We start from the raw sequence: 22,044 nt of genomic DNA, 5'->3' as shown, positions 1-22,044 counted from the left end.
TATTAAAAAGGAGGAAGAAAGAAACAAAAGGAAATAAGGTTTCTATACTTCAATCACACTGAAAAGCAACATCAATAGACTGATGATTATGTATACACAGTAGTTCTCCTTATCCAAGGTTTTACTTTCCACAGTTGCAATTACCCATGATCCACAGAGGTCTGAAAATAACAAAAGGAAATTTTTAGATATAAAAATTCACAGGTTTAACATTCATGCTGTTCTAAATAGTGTGATGAAATCTTACACCATCCTGCTATTCCCACTCATGAATCATACCTTCATCCAGTGTATCATGCATATATGCTACCCATCCTTAATCATTTAGTAGTCATCTTGGTTATTAGATAGGCTGACTTGGTATCAGCTATATTCAAGTAACCCCTATGTTACTTAATAATGGCCCCAAAGTACAAAAGTAGTAATGCAAAGGAAGGACCAGGGCATAAAACCTGAAGAATAGATTAATTCTGGTACCGTGTGGTAAGGTTTCAGGGTACATATAAAAATGTGTGTGTATGTGTGTGTGTGTGTGTGTGTGAATATATGAATGGGTATTATCCATGGTTTTTCTTGAAATGAATCTCCTGAAGGTAAGATGACACTATTAGACTCTATTAGATAATAACTAAGGTAACCACTAAGAAGATTATATAAGAAAACACAATCAAAAAATGCTCTAGACAATGTAAATGGAGTTCTAAATAGAGGTCAAGTAATCCACAAGAGGACAAAAAAAGGAGAGGACAACTAGAAAAGTATAAAATAACACACTTAAGCCCTAAATGCCAATAATTTCATTAAATGTAAATGATCTAAATATACCAATTAAAAGGAAGTTGGCAGTGTGGATTTTAAAAATGTGATACAACTATATGCTATTTACAACAAACTCATGTCAAACGATAGAGGCAGTTGAAAATAAAAGGATGGAGTAACTGATATATCATGCAAACATTAATCAAAAGAAAGCAGAAGTTCTCCTTCCAAATGATAACATGAGAAGATCCATAGACCCACTCTCCTACAAACATAACTGGTACAAATTAATTTTTCAAAACTATCAAAGTTTCTGAAAATGTCCTAAGGGAATTTGGCCAGTAAGGAAACATTTCTCTATGTAATAAAGAATTTGTCCTTTGTCCTCAGTTTCTGAGAGGTAGTTTCTAAATCCTTGAAATTATCAAGTGACAAGAGTATCTTTGTAATTCCTGGTGGGCAACAGAGACCACACAGAGTTTACGTTAACAAGTTGACTCACAGTGGGCCCCTAGATAGTTCATCCTAATGAGAAGACTCAAATGGGGGATGGTCATTTCAGAAAGACCACATTTGAGTAAAAGCATTTGAATAAAAGGGATTTAGAGCACATGATATCAGCCTGATCTCCAAGAGCTTCAGGTTCATATCAATTTCATGGCCAAAGACATAATCGACCATGCATGCATAATAAAACCCCAATAAAAATACTCTAGACAACTTGAGAAGCTCAAGTGAGTTTCCCTGGTTAGCATTATTCTCTATATATTTTTACACATCCATGTGCTATAACAGTGACGTGTCCTAACTCCATAAGAAGATAACACCAGAAAATTCATTTCACATACTCCCAGATTTCAACCAATGTGTCTCTTCCTGATTTGTATCCTCTTTGCTACAATAAACATGTCACTGTAAGTAAAGTAAAGTACTTGCCCAAGTTTTTTGATTGGTCTAGGAAGTTTTCAAACCTGATAAGAGTAGGAGGAACTCACAAATTTCTAACCTATTGATCAGAAATGAAGGCAGCCCTGGGAATCCCCAAGTTTTCCATCTGCTATCAGAGTAAGAGCAGTCTTGTGGAGCATTGTCTTTAACCTATGAAGTTTAGCTTAATTCCACATTTTATATGTGAAGGCATTGTACATTTATTTAAGAAAATCTAATAAATCTTGATCAGAACAGTGAAAGTGTGTGGAATCTGCTCCCTTCTTCCCCCACGTAGTTAAGAAGACCAGAGTTCTTTTTCTCCTCAACCTCCCATCAAGGAATATGAAATCTCACCACAAGGGGTAGGCTACCAGAAGTTCTCATTTCTTCCAGTTCCAAGATGCAAGAGCTAAATTCCTGGTGTATGCAGCAAAGAAATTAGAGGGTCCCTTCTTCCACACAGCTATCACCCATACAATATTGACTCTACATAGGAACAGGAGGCTGAGAATACTTGAGCACTGATATCCTTCCCTTCAGTTTCTTCACAAGAGGGAGGTTCCACATCAGAAAAGAGAAGCCAAGAATATCAGAGACTACTTCCCTCACCTAACACCTTTATCACAAAGTAGGACATCACCATCACCCCAAGAGAAGTGGGGGGTCTTAAACTGTCTTAAAATTCCACTTTGGAGCAATGGCTCAGAAATTGTACCCAAGGGGAGAGGTAATCCATAAGAACAGAGAGTTCCAAAGATTTCCAAAAGAAAATTGCATTATTTGACAGAGAGTGTGGGAAAGTTCAAGTCTAAGGGCACTCAGGAAAACAGTGGAGATTTTGTGGGTAAGCAATTCATGAGTATGGTAGTTCAATTTGAGCAAAAGCTATACTATAAACCAAGTTTGTCAGAAACAACTTAAAAAGAGCTAAGAAAAATCCTCTTGAGGTCAGAACAACTTCAAGAATTGACCTCAAAAGCTATCCCTCAAAGGGGCCCAAAATTAAGAGGATCAGACCAGAAACAATTTAAGTCTCACAAAAACAACACAGCATCTCCAGCAATTAGTGGAGCCTAACAGTTGCATGTAATACTAACAGAGGTAGAAATCCCAAAAAAGAATAGAGAGGGGGCAAAAGAGCCTGCTAAATAAAATGGCATCCCAGGTGACCATGTACATGCTCAGAAATCTGTCCTCTGGGAAGGAAACAGGCTCCACACTGTAAGAGAAATGGACTTCTCAAAAATAGCTCAGCCAAGTCATCAATCAAGTAGACAAACAACAACAAAAATAAGCCCAGGAAAGGGAGGGAAATCAGTATCCACAACTGTCACATTTTATCTCAAATGCTCAGTTTTCAACACAACATTCTGTAGCACCCAAAGAAACGCAAAAATGTGACAGATCACACAAAGTGACAGTGAGTGGGGGGAGCCAGAAATAAAAGCAGATGTCAATTATCCCCAAATTGATAAACAAGTTTAGCACAATTCCTATCAAAATCTCAGCAAGACACACTAAGACACATTATAATGAAAATGCCTAACGTACAGAATAAGGATAGAATTTTAAAGGCTGTGAGAGAAAAATATCAGATTACATACCAGGGGAAAACAGTTCAGATCTCAACTGATTTCTCAACTCAGAGCCTCAAAGCTAGTAGGTCCTAGAATAATATATACCAAGTTCTGAAAGAAAATGGAAGCCAACCAAGAATTCTATAGCCAGCAAAATTAAGCTCCACATTTGAAGATGAAATAAAAACCTTAGATGGTAAACAAAAGTTAAAAGAATTCACAACTTGAAAGTCTTCACTACAGAACATTCCCAACAAATTATTCCATGAAGATGAAATGAAAAGAAACAGTGAAAACCAACAAAGGGAACAACTACACTAAAGGAATAGTTGATCAAAGGAGAAACTAATTCAAATTAAAAACTAGAAATAAACCAAAATGACCAGGAATATAAATCATATCTCAATAAAAACCTTGAAAGTTAATGGCCTAAACTCATCAATCAAAAGACACAAACTGGCAGACTAGATTAAAAAACAAGATCCAAGCCAAGCATAGTGGTGCCTGCCTGCAATTCCAGCAGCTGGAGAGGCTGAGGCAGGAGGATCTCAAGTTCAAAGCCAGACTCAGCAAAAGTGAGGTGTTAAACAACTCAGTAAGATCCTGTCTCTAAATAAAATATAAAATAAAACTGGGGATGTGGCTCAGTGGTCGAATACCCCGAGTTCAATCCCTGGTACCAAAAAAAAAAAAAAAAAAAGACCCAACAATATGCTATCTTCAAGAGATTCACTTCATAAGCAAAAACATTCACAGATGAAAAGGACAGGCAAAAAAAAAAAAAAACAACAACAAAAAAAACCATATCACTCACACGGATCAAGTAAACAAGCAGGGGTTTCTATCCTCATATCAGATAAAGTGGACTTCAAGTCAAAGTTAATCAGAAGGGACAAAGAAGGACATTTCATACTGTTTAAGGGAATTATACATCAATAAGACATAAAAATCATAAATATTTATGCCCCAAACAATGGAGCATCTACATATATCAAATAAACCCTTCTCAATTTCAAGAATCAAACAGACCACAACACGAAAATACTGTGTGAATTTAACACACCTCTCTCACTACTGGACACATCTTTTAAGCAAAACTAAACAAAGAAACTACAGAACTAAATAATACAATCAATAAGTTAAACTTAACAGACATATATAGAATATTATATCCATCAACGAACAAATACAATTTCTCCTCAGCAGCACATGAATCCTTCTCTAAAACAGATCACATCTTATGCTACAAAGCAACTCTTAGCAAATACAAAAAAATAGAGATAATGTCCTGCATTCTGTCAGATCACAATGGAATGAAATTAGAAATCAAAGATAAAATTAAAAAGTAGAAGCTACTCTAACACTTGGAGACTAAATAATATGCTATTAAATGACAAATGGATAACAGAAGAAATCAGAGGTGAAATAAAAAAATACATAGAGGTAAATGAGAATAGTGATACAACATATCAAAATCTCTGGGACACTATGAAGGCATTGCTAAGAGGAAAGTTCATTGCATTGAGTTCATTCATTAAAAGAATAGAAAGTCAACAAATAAATGATCTAATATTATATTTCAAAGTCCTAGAAAAATAACAAATCAACACCAAAAGCAGAAGACAGGAAATAATTAAAATCAGAGCTGAAAAAAAAAAATCAATGATATTGAAACCAAAGAAACAATTCAAAAAATTGACCAAAAAAGTTGGTTCTTTGAAAAAATAAATAAAATTCACAGACCCTTAACCACATTAACAAAGAGAAAGAGAGAGAAAACTCAAATTACTAAAATTGGTGATGAAAAAGGAAATATCACGATGGATATTACCTAAATACAGAAAATAATCACAAACTATTTTGAAAATTTATACTCCAATAAAATAGAAAATCTTGAAGACATTGACAAATATCTAGAGACATACGATCTGCCCAAACTGAAACAGGACATACACAATTTAAACAGATCACTTTTAAGCAATTTAAAAGAAGATGCCATCAAAAGCCTACCAATTAAGAACAGCCCAGAACCAGACAGATTTCTTGGCCAGATTCTCAGCCAAGTTCTCCAAGACTTTGCAAGAAGAATTAATATCAATAACCCTCGAAGTGTTCCATGAAACAGGAATAGGAAGGAACCCTTCCAAACTCATTCCATGAAAACTAGTATCACCCTGACAGCAAAATCAAACAAAGACACATCAAGGAAAGAATACTTCAGACTAATATCCCTGATGAACATATATGAAAAAATTCTGGCAAAATGCATACAAAAACATAAAAAAGATAGCACACCACAATCAAGTGGGGTACATTCCAGGGATACAAGTTTGGATCAACATACAGAAATCAATAAAACATAATTCATCACACCAATAGACTTACTAAAGACAAAAATCATAAGATCATCTCAATGCATGCAGAACAAACATTTGAAAAAAATACAGTACACTTTCATGTTCAAAACACTAGAAAAACTAGGGATAGTAGGAACATACCTCAACATTTTAAAGCTATATATGCTAAACCCAAGGCCAACGTAATTCAAAATGGAGAAAAATTGAAATCATTCCCTCTAAGAACTGGAACAAGACAAGGATGCCCTCTTTCACCAATTTTATTCAACATCATCCATGAAACTCTAGCCAGAGCAATTAAACAAAGGAAATTAAAGGGATACAACTAGGAAAAGAAGAACTCAAACCATCACTATTTGCTGATGACATGATTCTATATTTAGACTATCCAAAAAAATTCCACCAGAAAACTTCTAGAACTAATAAATGAATTCAGCAAAGTGGCAGGATATAAAATTAACACCCATAAATCAAATGCATTCCTATATATCAGTGATGAATCTACTGAAAGAGAAATTAGGAAAACTAATTAAACCCCATTCACAATAGCCTTAAAAAAATAAAATACATAGGAATTAATCTAAAAAAGGAGGTGAAAGACCTCAATAATGAAAACTACAGACACTAAAGAAAGAAATTGAAGAAGATCTTAGAAAATGGAAAGACCTCCCAAGCTCCTGGACATACAGAATTAATAAAGTCAAAATGGCTATACTACCAAAAACGTTATAGAGATTTAATGCAATTCCTATTAAAATGCCAGTGACATTCTTCATAAAACTAGAAAAAGTGATCATGAAATTCATTTGGAAAAATAAGAGACCCAGAATAACTAAAGCAATCCTTATCAAGAAGAGTGAAGCATGAGACATCACAATACCAAACATTAAACTGTACTACAGTCATAGTAACGAAAATAGCATGGTACTGGCACCAAAACAGATGCTTACCCCAATGGTACAGAATAGAAGATACAGAGACAAACCCACAAAATACAGTTATCTCATACTAGACAAAGTCGACAAAAACATAGATCGGAGAAAAGATAGTCTTTTCAACAAATGGTGCTGGGAAAACTGGAAATCCATAGGCAGTAAAATGAAATTAAACCACTCTCACCCTGCACAAAACTCAACTCAAAGTGGATCAAGAACTTAGGCACTATGCCTAACAGATGAAAAAGTAGGCTCAAATCTCCACCATGTCAACTTAGGACCTGACTTCCTTAACAAGACTTCTAAAGCACAAGAAATAAAATCAAGAATCAATAAATGGGGTGGTATCAAACTAAAAAACTTCTTCACAGCAAAGGAAACAAATCAAGAAAGTGAAGAGAGAGTCTACAGAATGGGAGAAAATCTTTGCCACCTGCACCTCTGAGCATTAATCTCCAGGATATATAAAGAATTCAAAAAACAAAACACCAAAAAAACAAATAACCCAATCAATAAATGAGCTAAGGAACTGAAGAGACACTTCACAGAAGTAATACAAAGTCAACAAACATATGAAACAATGTTCAACATCTCTATCAATAAGAGAAATGCAAATCAAAACTACCCTAAGATTCCATCTCACCCTAATTAGAATGGCAATTATCAAAAATACAAGCAACAATAAATGTTTGTAAAGATGTGGGGGGAAAGGTACACTCATACATTGCTGGTGGGAATGCTGTTTTTGTTACTTCTCTGGAGAGCAGTACGGAGAGTTCTAAGAAAACCTGGACTGAAACCACCATTTGACCCAGCTACCTCACTCCTTGGTTTACATCCAAAGGACTTAAAATCGGCATACTCTAATGATGCAGCCATGTCAATGTTTACGGCTGCTCAACTCACAATAGCTAAACTATGGAACCAACCTTGGTGTCCTTCAACAGATGAATGGATAAAGAAAATGTGGTGAATATACACAATGGAATATCACTCTGCCTTAAAGAACAATGAAATTATGGCATTTGCTAGTAAATGGATGGAGCTGGAGAACATCATGCTAAATGAAATAAGCCAATCCCAAAGAACTAAAGGTCAAAAGTTTCCTCTGATATGTGGATGCTAATTCACAATAAGGGGTGGGGGCCTAGGGAAGAATAGAGGTACTTTGGATTAGACAGAGGGGAAATGAAGGGAAGGGAGGGAGTATGGGGGTAGGAAGGACAGTAGAATGAATCAGTCATTATTACCCTATATGCATATACAATTACATGGCCAGTGTAATTCTACATCATGTACAACCAGAAGACTGAAAAGTTATATTCCATTTATGTATAATGTGTCAAAATGCATTCTACTGTCATATATAACTACTCAGAACAAAGAAAAATCTCAGCAAGATTTTTTTGTAGAGGCAAAATTACTTTAAAATTTTATATGGAAATGCAAAGGATGTACAATACCTAAAACAATTTTATAAAAAGAGTAAAGTAGGTGCCTGCTTGGCACCACACAAGAGAGGGTGCCAGGGGACGTGGAGCCGCAAGAGGCACGTGGCCCCAGCCAGCTCTGACTCTGGTGTTAGCGCTGTGACTGTGGCTATGGCTGTCGCTCCACGCCACTGACCCACCCTCAGGAGTGCAGGCGGGGAGGTGAGATGGAGTGATAGGGAAGATGTGGATTCTTCTGTGGGATCAGAGGGCATGCCTATTGTAATCAGAAAACTCCAAGTATAACAGCAGGGATGGATGAACAGGCTCTTTTAGGGCTAAATCCAAATGCTGATTCAGACTTTAGACGAAGGGCCCTGGCCTATTTTGAGCAGTTAAAGATATCCCCAGATGCCTGGCAGGTGTGTGCAGAAGCTCCAGTACAAAGGACTTACAGTGATGATCACATCAAGTTTTTCTGCTTTCAAGTATTAGAACATCAAGTTAAATACAAACATTCAGAACTAACCACTGTTCAACAACAACTAATTAAGGAGACACTCATATCTTGGCTTCAAGTTCAGATGTTGAATCCCCAACCAGAGAAGACCTTTATACAAAATAAAGCAGCCCAAGTCTTCGCCTTGCTTTTTGTAACAGAATATCTCACTAAATGGTCCAACATTTTTTTGTTTGTAGTTTTTTTTTTTATTTTGTTTTTTGTTTTTTACATTCTCTCAGTAATAGACCTAAATCCAAGGGGAGTAGATCTGTACCTCCAAATCCTCATGGTTATTGATTCAGAGTAGATAGTGATGTGGTTCATACATCAGAGAAGGCTCGTAGGAATACTCTAATAAAAGATACCATGAAGGAGCAGTGCATTCCAAGTCTATGGTACCAAATCTTACAAAATTATCAGTATGTTAAATCAGAAGTGACATGTCAGTGCCTTGAAGCAGCTGGGGCTTATGTCTCTTGGATAGACATATCCCTTATAGCCAGTGATAGGTTTATAAATATGCTGCTAGGTCATATGTCAATAGAAGTTCTATGAAAAGAAGCATGTGACTTTTTATTTGAAATTGTAAATAAAGGAATGCACCCTGTTGAAAAAATGAAGCTAGTAGAATCCTTGTGTCAAGTATTACAGACTGCTGGTTTTTTTAGCATTGACCAGGAAGAAGATGTGGACTTCCTGACCAGATTTTCTAAACTGGTAAATGGAATGGGATAGTCATTGATAGTTAGCTGGAGTAAATTAATTAAGAATGGGGATATCAAGAATGCACAAGAGGCACTACAAGCTATAGAAACAAAAGTGTTGCTTATGTTGCAGCTACTAATTCATGAGGATAATGACATCTCCTCTAACTTTATTGGGTTTTGTTATGATTACCTTCATATTTTAAAACAGCTTACAGTGCTCTCAGATCAGCAAAAAGCTAATGCAGAGGCAATCATGTTGGCCGTTATGAAAAAATTAACTTATCATGAAGAATATAACTTTGAAAATGAAGGTGAAGATGAAGCCATGTTTGTAGAGTATAGAAAACAACTGAAGTTATTGTTGGACAGACTTGCTCAAGTTTCATCAGAGTTACTGCTGACTTCTGTTTGCAGTTTTTAGTTCTATCCTGCAGAACTGGCAGACCACACAGTTTAGGGAAGTTGAAGTAGCAATAAGATTGCTGTAATATGTTGGCAGAACTCTTCCAGTGTCTCATGGTGCTCACTTCTAAGGTGATGTTTCAAAAGCTAGTGCTTTGAAGGATATAATGTGAACTTGGGTAACATCAGGAGTCAGCATACATTGGTGACACTGGAGTTCTTTGAAACTGTTGTTAGATATGAAAAGTTTTTCACAGTTGAACCTCAATACATTCCATGTGTATTTATGGCTTCCTTAGATCACAGGGGTCTGTGGCATTCCAGTGCTAAAATTCAAAGCAGAACTGCTTCCCTGTTTTCTAGATTTGTCAAATCTCTCAATAAACAAATGAATCCTTTCATTGAAGATATTTTGAATAGAATACAATATTTATTAGCCCTTTCTCCACCTGAGAATGGTTATCAGTCCTTGTTGAGCTATTAACTATTATTTATTGTTGAGCTAATTAACTATTTATTTATGAGACAGTTAGAGTGCTGATTGTTAATAGTGAATACCCAGCAGAAAGGAAGCAAGCCTTAATGAGGAATGTATTGACTCCACTAATGGAGAAGTTTAAAATTCTGTTAGAAAAATTGATGCTGGCACAAGATGAAGAAAGGCAGGCATCTCTAACTGACTGTCTCAACCATGCTGTTGGATTTGCCAGTTGAACCAGCAAAGCTTTCACCAACAAGGAGACTGTGAAACAGTGTGGCTGCTCTGAAGTTTATCTAGACTATTTACAGTCATTCTTGCCAATAAGAAAAGACGTTCTCAGAAGTGGAGTTCACACTTTCCTTCATCGAATGATTATTTGCCTAGAGGAAGAAGTTCCTCCATTTACCCCATCTGCCTCAGAACACATGCTCAAAGACTCTGAAGCAAAAGACCTCCAGGAGCTCATTCCTCTTATCAAACAGATTACAGCCAAAATTAAAATGCAGGTATCCCCATTTTTACAACAGATGTTCATGCCCTTGCTCCATGCAATTTTTAAAGTGCTGCTGCGACCTGCTGAAGAGAATGACCAGTCTGCTGCTTTAGAGAAGCAAATGTTGCAGAGAAGTTACTTGGCCTTCCTTCAAACAGTAGCAGGCAGCAGAATGAGCAAAGTTAGAGCAAATCAAGGTGCAGAAAATGTAGAACGAGTGCTTATTACCATCATCCAAGGAGCAGTTGAATATACAGATCCAACTGCTCAGAACACATGTTTTATCATCCTCTCAAAGTTGGTAGAACTCTGGGGAGGTAAAGATGGACCAGTGGGATTTTCTGATTTTGTCTATAAACATACTGTCTCTGCATGTTTCCTAGCACCTTTAAAACAAACCTTTAACCTGGATGATGCACAAACAGTATTGGCTCTCTCTGAGTGTGCTGTGAAACTGAAAACCATTCACCTCAAATGGGGCCCAGAATGTGTTCAGTATCTTCAACAAGAATACCTGCCCTCCTTGCAAGTAGCTCCAGAAATAATTCAGGAATCAAGCACTCCAGCAGCCAGATGCTAAAGTTTTTAAAAATTACTTAAAGGTGTTCTTTCAGATAGCAAAGCCCTAAGGACTGGATTTACCTTTGCCTACTTCATGATCAGGAATTCTAGTTAATAATTTATAAAGAAGCAATTTTTGTGTGCCATTCATACTGTCTTTCTAACATTGTTTTGAGCTTATTGCATATATGATTTAGAATTTTTCTGTAAAATAGGTGTAATTTTCCCTACACACAGGTATGTGACAACAAGAGAAGTTGCTTGCATGCCAGCTCAAATTGTTCTACATAAAAATGCTGTTAAAAGACAGCAGAGTTATGCCTTTTATCTTAATTTTTTTTCTTTATTTGAAACTTAAGTTCTTTCTTTATAAAGACCATAGCAGTGGAAAACAGTGTAATTTTCTTAAAAATTGATGGATACAAAATGTTTAAAAATTTTAGTTTTCTTTATGTGTGCAGACACATAAAAGTATGGGGGACATAAAAGTATGGGGGGAATACAACAATCAAAACTAATTTTTTGTAGATAGCCATTATGTTTCTTTAAACTGTTTCAATGCCAATGTGTATTCTACAAGAGAATGGGTTCATAAATTGATTGACTGAAAAGTAGGTGCCAGTGTTATACATTTTTTATAAAATAAAATAAATTTTATGTAGTGAAATCTAAAAAAAAAAGAATAAAGTAGGAGTAATTGGTTTGTCCAATTTAAAGATTGATTATATTGGACCAGTAATCAAAACTGGTATTGACAAAGGTATAAACACATATTCACTGATAAAGAACAGAGAACTCAGAATTAAATTCACAAAAGTACATCCAAGTGACTTTTCACAAAAATACAAAACCAGTTCAGCAGAGGAAAGACAACCTTTTCAACAAATAGAACAGATGGACAACCAAGGAGGGGGGGAAATCTTGATCTAAGACTTGCACTTTATACAAAAATTATCTCAAAATGGACTGCTAATTTAAATGTAGAATTATAAAATTTTTAGGGAAAAAACAGAACTCTTTGGGATCTAGGGTTAGAGAAAGAGATCTAAGACTTGACATTGAAAACACATTAACAAAAAAAAAAAAATAAGTAGGATCTAACAAAATCAAATTTTTTCCTGTGCAAAAGACCCTACACAGAAACCAAATGAAAATACAAGCTGTAGATTAGGAGATAATATTTGCATACCACATATCCATTTAACGATTAGTATCAATAATGTACAAAGAAACCTGGAGCCACACTTGTAAATCATCATCATCATCATCATCATCATCTAAATAGAAAATGGACAGAAGACATGGAGACATTTCACCAAAGAGGATCTATAGTTGGCAAATAAGCACATGAAAAGATTCTCAGTAACATTAAATTTCAACACCATTAGCCAAAAGAGAAATGCAAGACTAAAACCAGAATGAGATATCACTGAACACCTATCAGAAAACCCAAAATGAAAAAATGCTGGCTAAACTAAATACCAACTCCTAGATTTAGAGAACCTGGATCACTTAGGCACTGCTGGTAAGAATGAAACATGGTACTCCGGGAAACTGACATTTTCTATAGAAAGCAAACACGCAACTACCATACAACCAAGCAATTGCACACATGGGCATCTACAACACAGAAACAAAAAGATTCACAAGAAAAATCTGTACAAGAATATCAGTACTGCAGTTTTATTTGCAATATCTAAAAACTGAAAACAAACTGATATCCTTCAATGAGTGAATGGTTAGACTATCCCATACGATAGAATACTACTTAAAATTTTAAAAAAGAATAATAATTGCCACATTCAATAATCTGGATGAAATCTTCAGTGAATTATGCTAACTGGAAAGAAAATCAATCCCAAAAGTTTACATACTACTACATAATTCCATTTTTAAATAGTATACTATATAGTTTTTAAGATGTTATTGTAAGTAAACTAGGCAAAAAATACACAGAATATCTTTTTATTAATTCTTACAACTGATATGAATCTATAATTATCTCAAAATTAAAAAGTTTAAAGAGAATAGGAAGCTCCGCCTTATTCCCCCATAAAAACAGATTGAAAAATGATATACAAACTAAAACACCTTTATGAGAATTCCAGAATCTAGTTAAGAAGTTGCAGTACAGCAGGTAGACATGAAGTCAAGAATAGTCACTTTGAAAGAGGTAAAAACAATAATTTCACTTTACCCACACTAGCCCCCCAACCCCCGAGTCAACACAGTTCAGTGCTTGGAGAGAATATTTCAGATCACAACTTCTCCCTTAGGTAGACAAGAGTGGAGTGTGCATCCAATGTTCTGGATTTTAAGTCCAAGAGACTGGTTTTTGTCTCACCTCACTTGGAATGCTCACAAAACCAGTATAATTTGGTTACCAGAGGGTTGCAGAGAGAAAAGAAAAGCAGGGAGCAGTTTGCTGTGGTTGGCACAGCTCAGTATGATCAAGAGAAGACAAACAACTTGAGGTTTCTCTCTGGAGGGAGGGAGAGAAATGAAATATGCATTCTTCATTGTGGCTCTAAGGAGGGCTTCCTGAGGGACTACCCTGAACTGGGGTGTTGATAAATGTGCATAGTTGGATAGCTGGTTGGTAACTGAGAATGGTGGAAATGGGATCAGTTGCTGCTATAGGAATCAGACAACCTACAGACATCAAAGGGAGCAAGAGATTACAACTTCCTGAAAAAGAAACTGGCAAGACTCTCTAATTAGAATATTATATGCATGGGCCATGAGAAATCAGTCCTTCCCAAAAGGTTTCAGAGTTCTCCAGAATCTTACCCAGGCTGATTGCTGATGGTCGTCCCCTGCATAAAGTTGCTTCATAAAGACTGGGTGAGGTAGCTGTTTTTTCAAATGAGATGTTCCCAACACAAAGTTAGAGACACATAAAGAAACAGGGCAACATGGCTCAAAGAACCAATCTCCAAAAACTGATCCTAAAGAAATGGAAGCCCATAATCTTTGACAAGGGTGTCTAGACTACCCAATGGTGAACGGAAGTTCTCTCAACAAACAAGCCTGGGAAAATTGGACACCTACAAGCAAAAGAATGCAATTGTACACTTTTCTTACAACATACATAAAAATTAACTAAATATCTGAACATAAGACCTTAAACTATAAAACTCCTAGAAGAAACACATGGGAAAAGCTATATGACACTGGTCTTGGCAATAATTTCTTAAGAATTACACCAAAAACAGGCTGTAAGACAACATGACAACAGGACTACATATAAACTAAAAAGCTTCTGCATAGCAAAAGCAACAATCAACAGGTTTAAAAATGCAACCTCTACAATGAGAGAAAATATTTGTAAACCAAATATCTGACAAGGGTTTAATCTCCAAAATATATAAGGAACTCTTACAATAGGAAAAAATACACACACACACACACAACACACACACACAACACCCTGGACTTGAATAGACATTTCTTTAAAGATGACATACAAATGGCAAACAGATATAAGAAAAGATGCTCATCATCACTAATTATTAGAGAAATGCAAATCAAAACCACAATGGGATATCAGCTCACACCTTTGAAGATGGCCATTGTTTAAAAAAGAAAGAAAGAAAGAAAAGAACAAGTGCTAGCAAGGATGTGGAGTAATTTTTAACAATTATGCACTACTGATGAAAATGCAAAATGGTGTGTAATAACTACAAAAAACAAAATGGAGGTTTCTCCCAAAATTAAAAATAAACCACCATATAATTCTGCAATCCCACAGTTGAGTATTTACCCAAAAGAATTGAAAATAATATCTAGAAAAGATATTTGTACTTTGGTATTCATTGCAGCATTGCTCACAATAGCCAGGAGGTAAAAACCACCTAAAATCCACCAAGAGATGAGAGGATAAAAAATGTGGTATACCTATACAACAGAATACTAAAAAAAAAAAAAAAAAGAAGGAAATTCTGTCATATGTTACATCATAGATGAACCTTGAGAACGTTATGCTAAGTAATATAAGTCACAGAAGGACAAATACTGCATGATTATACTTATAGGATGTATCTAAATTAGACAAATTCATAGAAATAGGAGGTACAATGGTGCTTGACAGGTGATAAGTGAGAAATGAGAACTTTCTATCCAGCGGGTAGAGGATCAGTCATTCAAGATGAAAAAGTTCTATAAATCTGCTGTACAACATTGTGCTTATAGTTAGCCATTCTGTACTGTTCACTTAAAAATGTATCAAGCAGGTATAACCTATGTTTATTTACCACAATGCAAAATACACAATTAATTTTTAAGTGGTAAAAAGAAGGTCTGACATTTAATATTAGCACAAAACATGACAGTCAAAGTAAAGACAACAGTACAGTGGTAAATGCACTAGACTGGAGCCCAGTTATCTGGGTTCAAGTTGGGACAGCAGAGATTCTTTTTATCCTGCTTTCTTCATCTGTAAAATGAATTAGACTAGAGGAACTTTAAAATCTCTTTCAGCTCTAATAGTCTATGAATCATCCTAACACAAACCAGAAAGGTTGGAATAAAAGACTACACTTGAATAACATCACCCCAAAAGCCTGTTGAGTGTTTTTAGAAATGGACTATTACTAAAGTTTTCTAAGTCTTAAGGAAAATCAAGTAACACAGATGTCTGTTCCACTGATGTAATAATAGTTAAAACAAACATTTCACATAGTTTCTCAGCCATTTAGTGTTTTTACATGATTCACCCAAATATCAATGTGGTATCTGAAACAATAATTTGGACATTTTCCATGTTATAAAACATTCTAAGTGTTCTTTTTTTAAAGATTCTGGTACATGATGTATAAAACATTATTTCAAAACATGCACACTTAGTTTTAGTGGAATTTCTCAAAAACATTATTTTTTCTTAATTTTCAGCAAGTACTATGTCTAGAAATAAATGTGCTATCTAGTAGCAAATGCACAGACCTTGGAATCAGAGGGCATGATTTCAAGTCTTCACTACCTTCTGTCTTTGGAGAAACTATAAAAATACCTGCACTTCAATTTTTCTATTTGTAAGATGAGAGGCTGGATATTACTCAAATCAAATTTTTCACACTTAGGACCTCTTATGTTGTTGGTGGTGGCTTTTGTTTGTTTTTGTTTTGTTTCATACTAAGGATTTAACCCAGGGGTGCTTTACCACTGAGCTACATCCTCAACCCTTTTATTTTGAGATAGGATCTCACTAAGTTGCTTAAAACCTTGCTAAGTTGCTGAGGCAGGCCTTGAACTTGCAATCCTCTTGCCTCAGCCTCCCAAGGTGCTGGGATTACAGGTGTGAGCCACTGTGCCTGGTTGTTACATTCTTTTATGCATACCTTGTTTCAAGGATCTTTCAGACAACCTTGCTTTATTAAGTAATAAATCATCTTCTAAAGACTGCCAACATGAGATTCAGAATATCTTGAAATATGAATTCAAGTTAAAATTTTGACCCAAAACAAATTTGCTAAGAATAAATGTATTATTTTATTTAGTTGTTGAACTACAAATAATGCCACTCATAATTATATTGAGTCTAGCAACACCAAGCTGAGAATCACAGATCTAAGTATTATCTAAATTCTAAGGATTCTATTTTCAACAATTTGGGGGGAACTAATTGTTATACATTATAAATTCCTTACAAGATCACCAAAACAGCAAGAAAGAAGTGAAAACACATTCTAGTCCTTTTATTTGTTCAAATACTGAAAACTAACATCAGGTACTATGTTATATGATTTTTTAAATTAAAAGTAAATGATAACTTTTTTCAAATAACACTTGTTTCACTTTTTAAAAAGTTTTCCCTCTTCCTTTTTTAAGGTAGTGGGAATGGCAGTATTATCGCTATTTATTTTACGGATTGTCTACATTTCCAAGAAGCAATTATCAAAACTACTAAAATCACTAACAATTAAAAATAGTACAATGTAGTCAATAAGTACTTTCTTAATAAATGAAAGAATGAATGATGCATTCATAACACATGTAAGCTTTAGGGACACTGTCACCACTGTCTTCCAAACCTCAAAAGCCTTCAAATATACAGTTCCCTATGGATTCTCTTGGTATATCATAGTCAACACTTGGACTTCTCATACCTCTTAGTTTTGATGTTGAGGGGATTTGGATGGGGGTGGTGCTAGGGATGGAACCCAGAGCCTTGTGAATGTTAGGCAAGCACAGTACCATTGAGAACTACTGCGCAGCGCTATAATCAGCCCTCAAGGAGATCATTATCTCTTTAATTACTTGTACTCTGAGTAGTGTGTGCAAGAAGATCATGGACCAAGCAGGTCTTCATTTACATTTGCTTAAACAGTTTTAAATTGACACATATTAAAACACAATAAAGACTCAATGACAAAAACTGTGCATGAATAAACAGTCACACAAAAGAGAATACAAAGCCCAGAATGAAACCAAATTCATACAGGATCTTAGTATATGGCATCAGAGAAGTATCAAAGCAGTGGGAAATAAAGTTGGATCCATACTTTCAGTATAAATCCTAAATGTATCAAAGATTTAAATTTCCAGAAGATAATTTAAAATGTTATTATATAGTATCAGATTGGGGAAGATATTATTAATTATGCCAAGATTACAAATACTAGAAAAGAAAGACTATTTTAAAAAGGTCATTAAAATACATTAAACATACATACATATACTTAGAACACTAACCTTTAAAAGGAAATTCCATTATAAACAAAAAGTCTGCTAAGTCATATCATAAAGGCATATAGACACATAAAGTCCTATCAAGTAAAAATATAAAATACCAATGATCTAATTTTTAAATGGCAATAGATATGATCATATTTTTGATAGAAAAGGCTCATAAATGTACAAAAAATGCTCAGTCTTATTCTTAACAGGAGAAATTCAAAATAAAACTACACGAATGCTCAATTTCAACTATCAGATTGGCAAAAATCCAAAAGTTTGACAGCACACCGAGGCTGCAGAAAAACAGAAAATCTGATATATGCTGGTAAGAATGTAAATTGGTAAGTGTTATTTAGGGTAGTCTGGCAACATTTATCAAATTTAAGTTATACATACTTTAAAGATACATTTTTATTTTTAATTGAAATAGTAAATGTACTTTTATTTAATGGATACATGGTGACATTTCAATACATTTATATAATATATAATGATAAGATCAGGGTAACTAATATAATTCACCTGAGACATATCATTTATTTGTGCTAGAAACATTCAAAATCCTCTCTATTAGCTATTTTGAAATATTCCCTTAACTACTGTCAAACAGTTAATCCTACCATACTGCAGAACATTAGGAGTTACTCTTCTTAACCAACTATAGTCCTGTACTGGTTAACCATTCCCTCTCCATTCCTCCCTCCCCCACACCTTTCCCAGGCTCTGGTAACCACTTTCCTATTCTCCATTTCATTGAGATCAATATGTTTTTGTTTCTTTTGTATGTTTTGTTTGTATTTGCTTTTGTTTTTAACTGCTTTGTTGATAGTATTCCAAAAGTCACAAGAGTAGAACAAGGTTAAGCAAAATACAAATTTGTTCTTACAAAATTCAAAATCTGCACCCCTGGATATGTTTGCCAGAAATTTCAAATACAAAATCTGAAACAGATTTATCAATTCTCTGCTTTGTACATGTGAAGTATCAAGATATTTTTCTCAGCAGTACAATTGTTTGATCACTAAAATTCAGAGTTAGAGATGAGTGAATCAGTGAACTGTGGTTCTCTTAACAAAAAAAGTCAACTTTTTTTTTTATCTTTCACATATAAGTAAGAATATGTTGTATTTGTCTTTCCATGCCTGACTTATATCACTCAACATAATACCCTCCAATTCAATCCGTGTATTCGCAAATGACAGAATCTAATTCTTTTTATGGCTGAATAATATTCCACTGTGTGTATGTGTGTGTGTATCATATTTTCTTTATCCATTCATTACTGAACACCTGAGTTAAGTGTAGAATTAACTCTGCCTCCCTAGCTGTTTAATATTTAATATTTACATTTAGCTTGGTTTTGAAGAAGGAAATACCCAGGTTGTGAGAAGGCCCCAACTGCAGGGAACTGTGGGGGCCTCGAGGAGCTGAGAGCCGTCCCTACTGATAGTCAGCAAGAAAGCAGGGACCTCAGATTCTTAAACATAAAGAACTGAATTCTACCAAAAAACACATGAGCTTACACAAGAACCCAGAACTCCAGAAAGAAATGCAGCCTGGATGACACTGTGATTGGGAGACTTGTAAGTCCTTGAGCAGAGGACCCAGTTAAGCCATGTCTGAACTGCTGACTAAGGAATTGGGAGATAATAAATGTTTTAAACTGTTAACTATGTGGCAATTTGTTACACAGCAAGAGTGAGTCAATATACTATCAAAGTTTCTAGTCCTTGTCTGCTCTAGGTTGTTATTTTCTTACTGGCTTCTAACCAACTTTTTACTACTACTTCTTTTTTTTTTCTTTATTGATTCTTTTTAGTTATACATGATTTTTTTACTTTTAACCAACCAACCAACATACAAATAGTTTTTGCAGTAAGTACTGGATCCATTAAGCTCATTTTTGCTTTTTGGGCATCTCCAGAAAGGGTTTCAACAGAAAAAGTCAGTTTATTGTCCTATCTCCAAGGTTCCTATTTTGATTTTAAAGATCATCCTTGATTCTATGTGATGAGTGAATTGGCAAGAGCAGCAGCAGGGATATCAGTTAGAGCTTACTATGGAAGACCAGGTGAGAGATGATAGTGACTGAACTAGGGCATGGCAAGGAGACTGGAGAGAAGCAGATGGATTTGAGGGAAGGTAACAGAAGTGACCCTAAACTAGGTATCACTAGGTAGTGATTATAGATAATCACTGTCAATATCAATATTAGCCAGGTAATATTTTAGCATATTTTCTTTTTCTTAATGCATATATTTGTAATGGCATATTTTTAGAGAACTGGAATGACATTTTATTTTAATTTTATATTTTGACTCATTACCCTTACCTTGTTATGACCATTTATCTGAAGCAATAAATACCATTTAAAAACAAATAAATCTAGTCAGGCTACTGCATTTAAGGTTAAAATTTGTGCCTATGTTTTAAATATATTTGATTTTTTTAATTATAAAAACAGTAGTTGGGCTGGGGAGATAGCTCAGTCGGTAGACTGCTTGCCTTGCAAGCACAAGGCCCTGGGTTCGATCCCCAGCACCGCAAAAAAAAAAAAAAAAAAAAAAAAAAAAAAAAAAACAGTAGTTATACTTTATGGAAACCTATTTTCCCTTACCTTTCAGTTAAGCTTTAAAAAGAAACAGGTCTGAATATTATAATACTTAGGTAAATGCCCTTCAAAAAAGAAACGCTAATTCACAATGCTTTCATCAGTCTAAGTATCTATTTCCCCAACACGTAGAATTATCATTTTTAAATACCTGAAATTTTTATGGATCAGAAATTGCATAATATTTATTTTTACTCTGAACTGAAAATTCACTATTGCTGAGAATTTTTCATTATTTATTATCTGTTCTTTTTTCAATCAGGGCACTGTCATTTTTTTAATCAACTTACATGTATCATCTGTAAATATTTAACTGTTGCTATATATTCACAAGTTACACTTTCTATTTGTCATTTGACTTCTTATTCTTATGCTGTTCTCTGAATTCAGTTTTAGTTTTCATGTATCTAAATTCATCTTTTTTTTTTCTTTTGTCATTTCGCCCCTTGCTCTTATGCTTAAAAACACTCTCATACTACAATGAAAAAGACATCCTTAAACTGTTTATATGGTTGCTTTAAAAAAACTGTTATCTGAAATCCTTTATGTATATAAAAATATGAATCAAGGAAGATTTTAAAATCATGAAAATTTAAACTCCAAACTTTAGTAATTTGAGTTTTCTCCCTCTTTCTCTTTGTTACTGTGGCAAAGGGTTTATCAATTTTGTTTATTTTTTCAAAGAACCAACTCTTTATTTTGTTTATTTTTTCAATTGTTTCTTTTGTTTCAATTTTGTTGATTTCAGCTCTGATTTTAACTATTTCCTGTCTTCTACTACTTTTGGTGTTGGTCTGCTCTTCTTTTTCTAGGGCTTTGAGCTGTAGTCGTTTAAGTCATTTATTTGTTGATTTTTACTTCTTTTGTTGAATGCGCTCCATGAGATAAATCTTCCTCTAAGTACTGCTTTCATAGTGTCCCAGAGATTTTGAAATGATGTGTCTTTGTTCTCGTTTACTTCTAAGAATTTTTTTTTATTGTAAACAAATGGGATACATGTTGTTTCTCTGTACATGGCGTAAAGGCATACCATTTGTGTAATCATCTAAGAATTTTTTTATTTCCCTCCTGATGTCTTCTGTTATCCATTCATCATATAATAGTGTATTATTTAATCTCCAGGTATTGGAGAAGTTTCTGTTTTTTATTCTGTCATTTATTGCTAATTTCAATCCATTATGATCTGATAGAGTACAAGGTAGTATCTCTATCTTCTTGTATTTGCTAACAGTAGCTTTGTGGCATAAAATACGGTCTATTTTAGAGAAGGATCCATGTGCTGCTGAGAAGAAAGTATATTCGTTCTTTGTTGGATAGTATATTCTACATATCTCCGTTAAGTCTAAATTGTTGATTGTGTTATTGAGATCTATGGTTTCTTTATTCAATTTTTGTTTGGAAGATCTATCCAGTGGTGAGAGAGGTGTGTTAAAAAATCGCCTAGTATTATTGTGTGTTGTGGTCTATTTGATTTCTGGAATTGAGAAGGATTTGTTTGACGTACATGGATGAGCCAATGTTCAGGGCATAGATATTTATGATTGTTATGTCTTGCTGATTTATACTTCCCTTAAGCAGTATGTAATGTCTTCTTTATCCCTTCTGACTACTTTTGGCTTAAAGT

General features: G+C 34.6%; 1 protein-coding gene and 1 pseudogene across 10 annotated transcripts in view; one reads left to right on the top strand and one right to left on the bottom strand.

Moving 5' to 3' along the window:
- Positions 1-22,044, bottom strand: part of Stau2 (staufen double-stranded RNA binding protein 2) — a 336,959-nt gene that overhangs the window by 145,968 nt on the left and 168,947 nt on the right. The gene's annotated exons all lie outside the window — the stretch shown is intronic.
- Positions 8,303-11,202, top strand: LOC124964642 (exportin-T-like; annotated as a pseudogene).

Source organism: Sciurus carolinensis, chromosome 1, assembly GCF_902686445.1.
Source record: "Sciurus carolinensis chromosome 1, mSciCar1.2, whole genome shotgun sequence".
NCBI lineage: Eukaryota > Metazoa > Chordata > Mammalia > Rodentia > Sciuridae > Sciurus > Sciurus carolinensis.
Note: the sequence above shows the minus strand (reverse complement) of the source record. Positions and strands in the feature narration are given on the sequence as shown.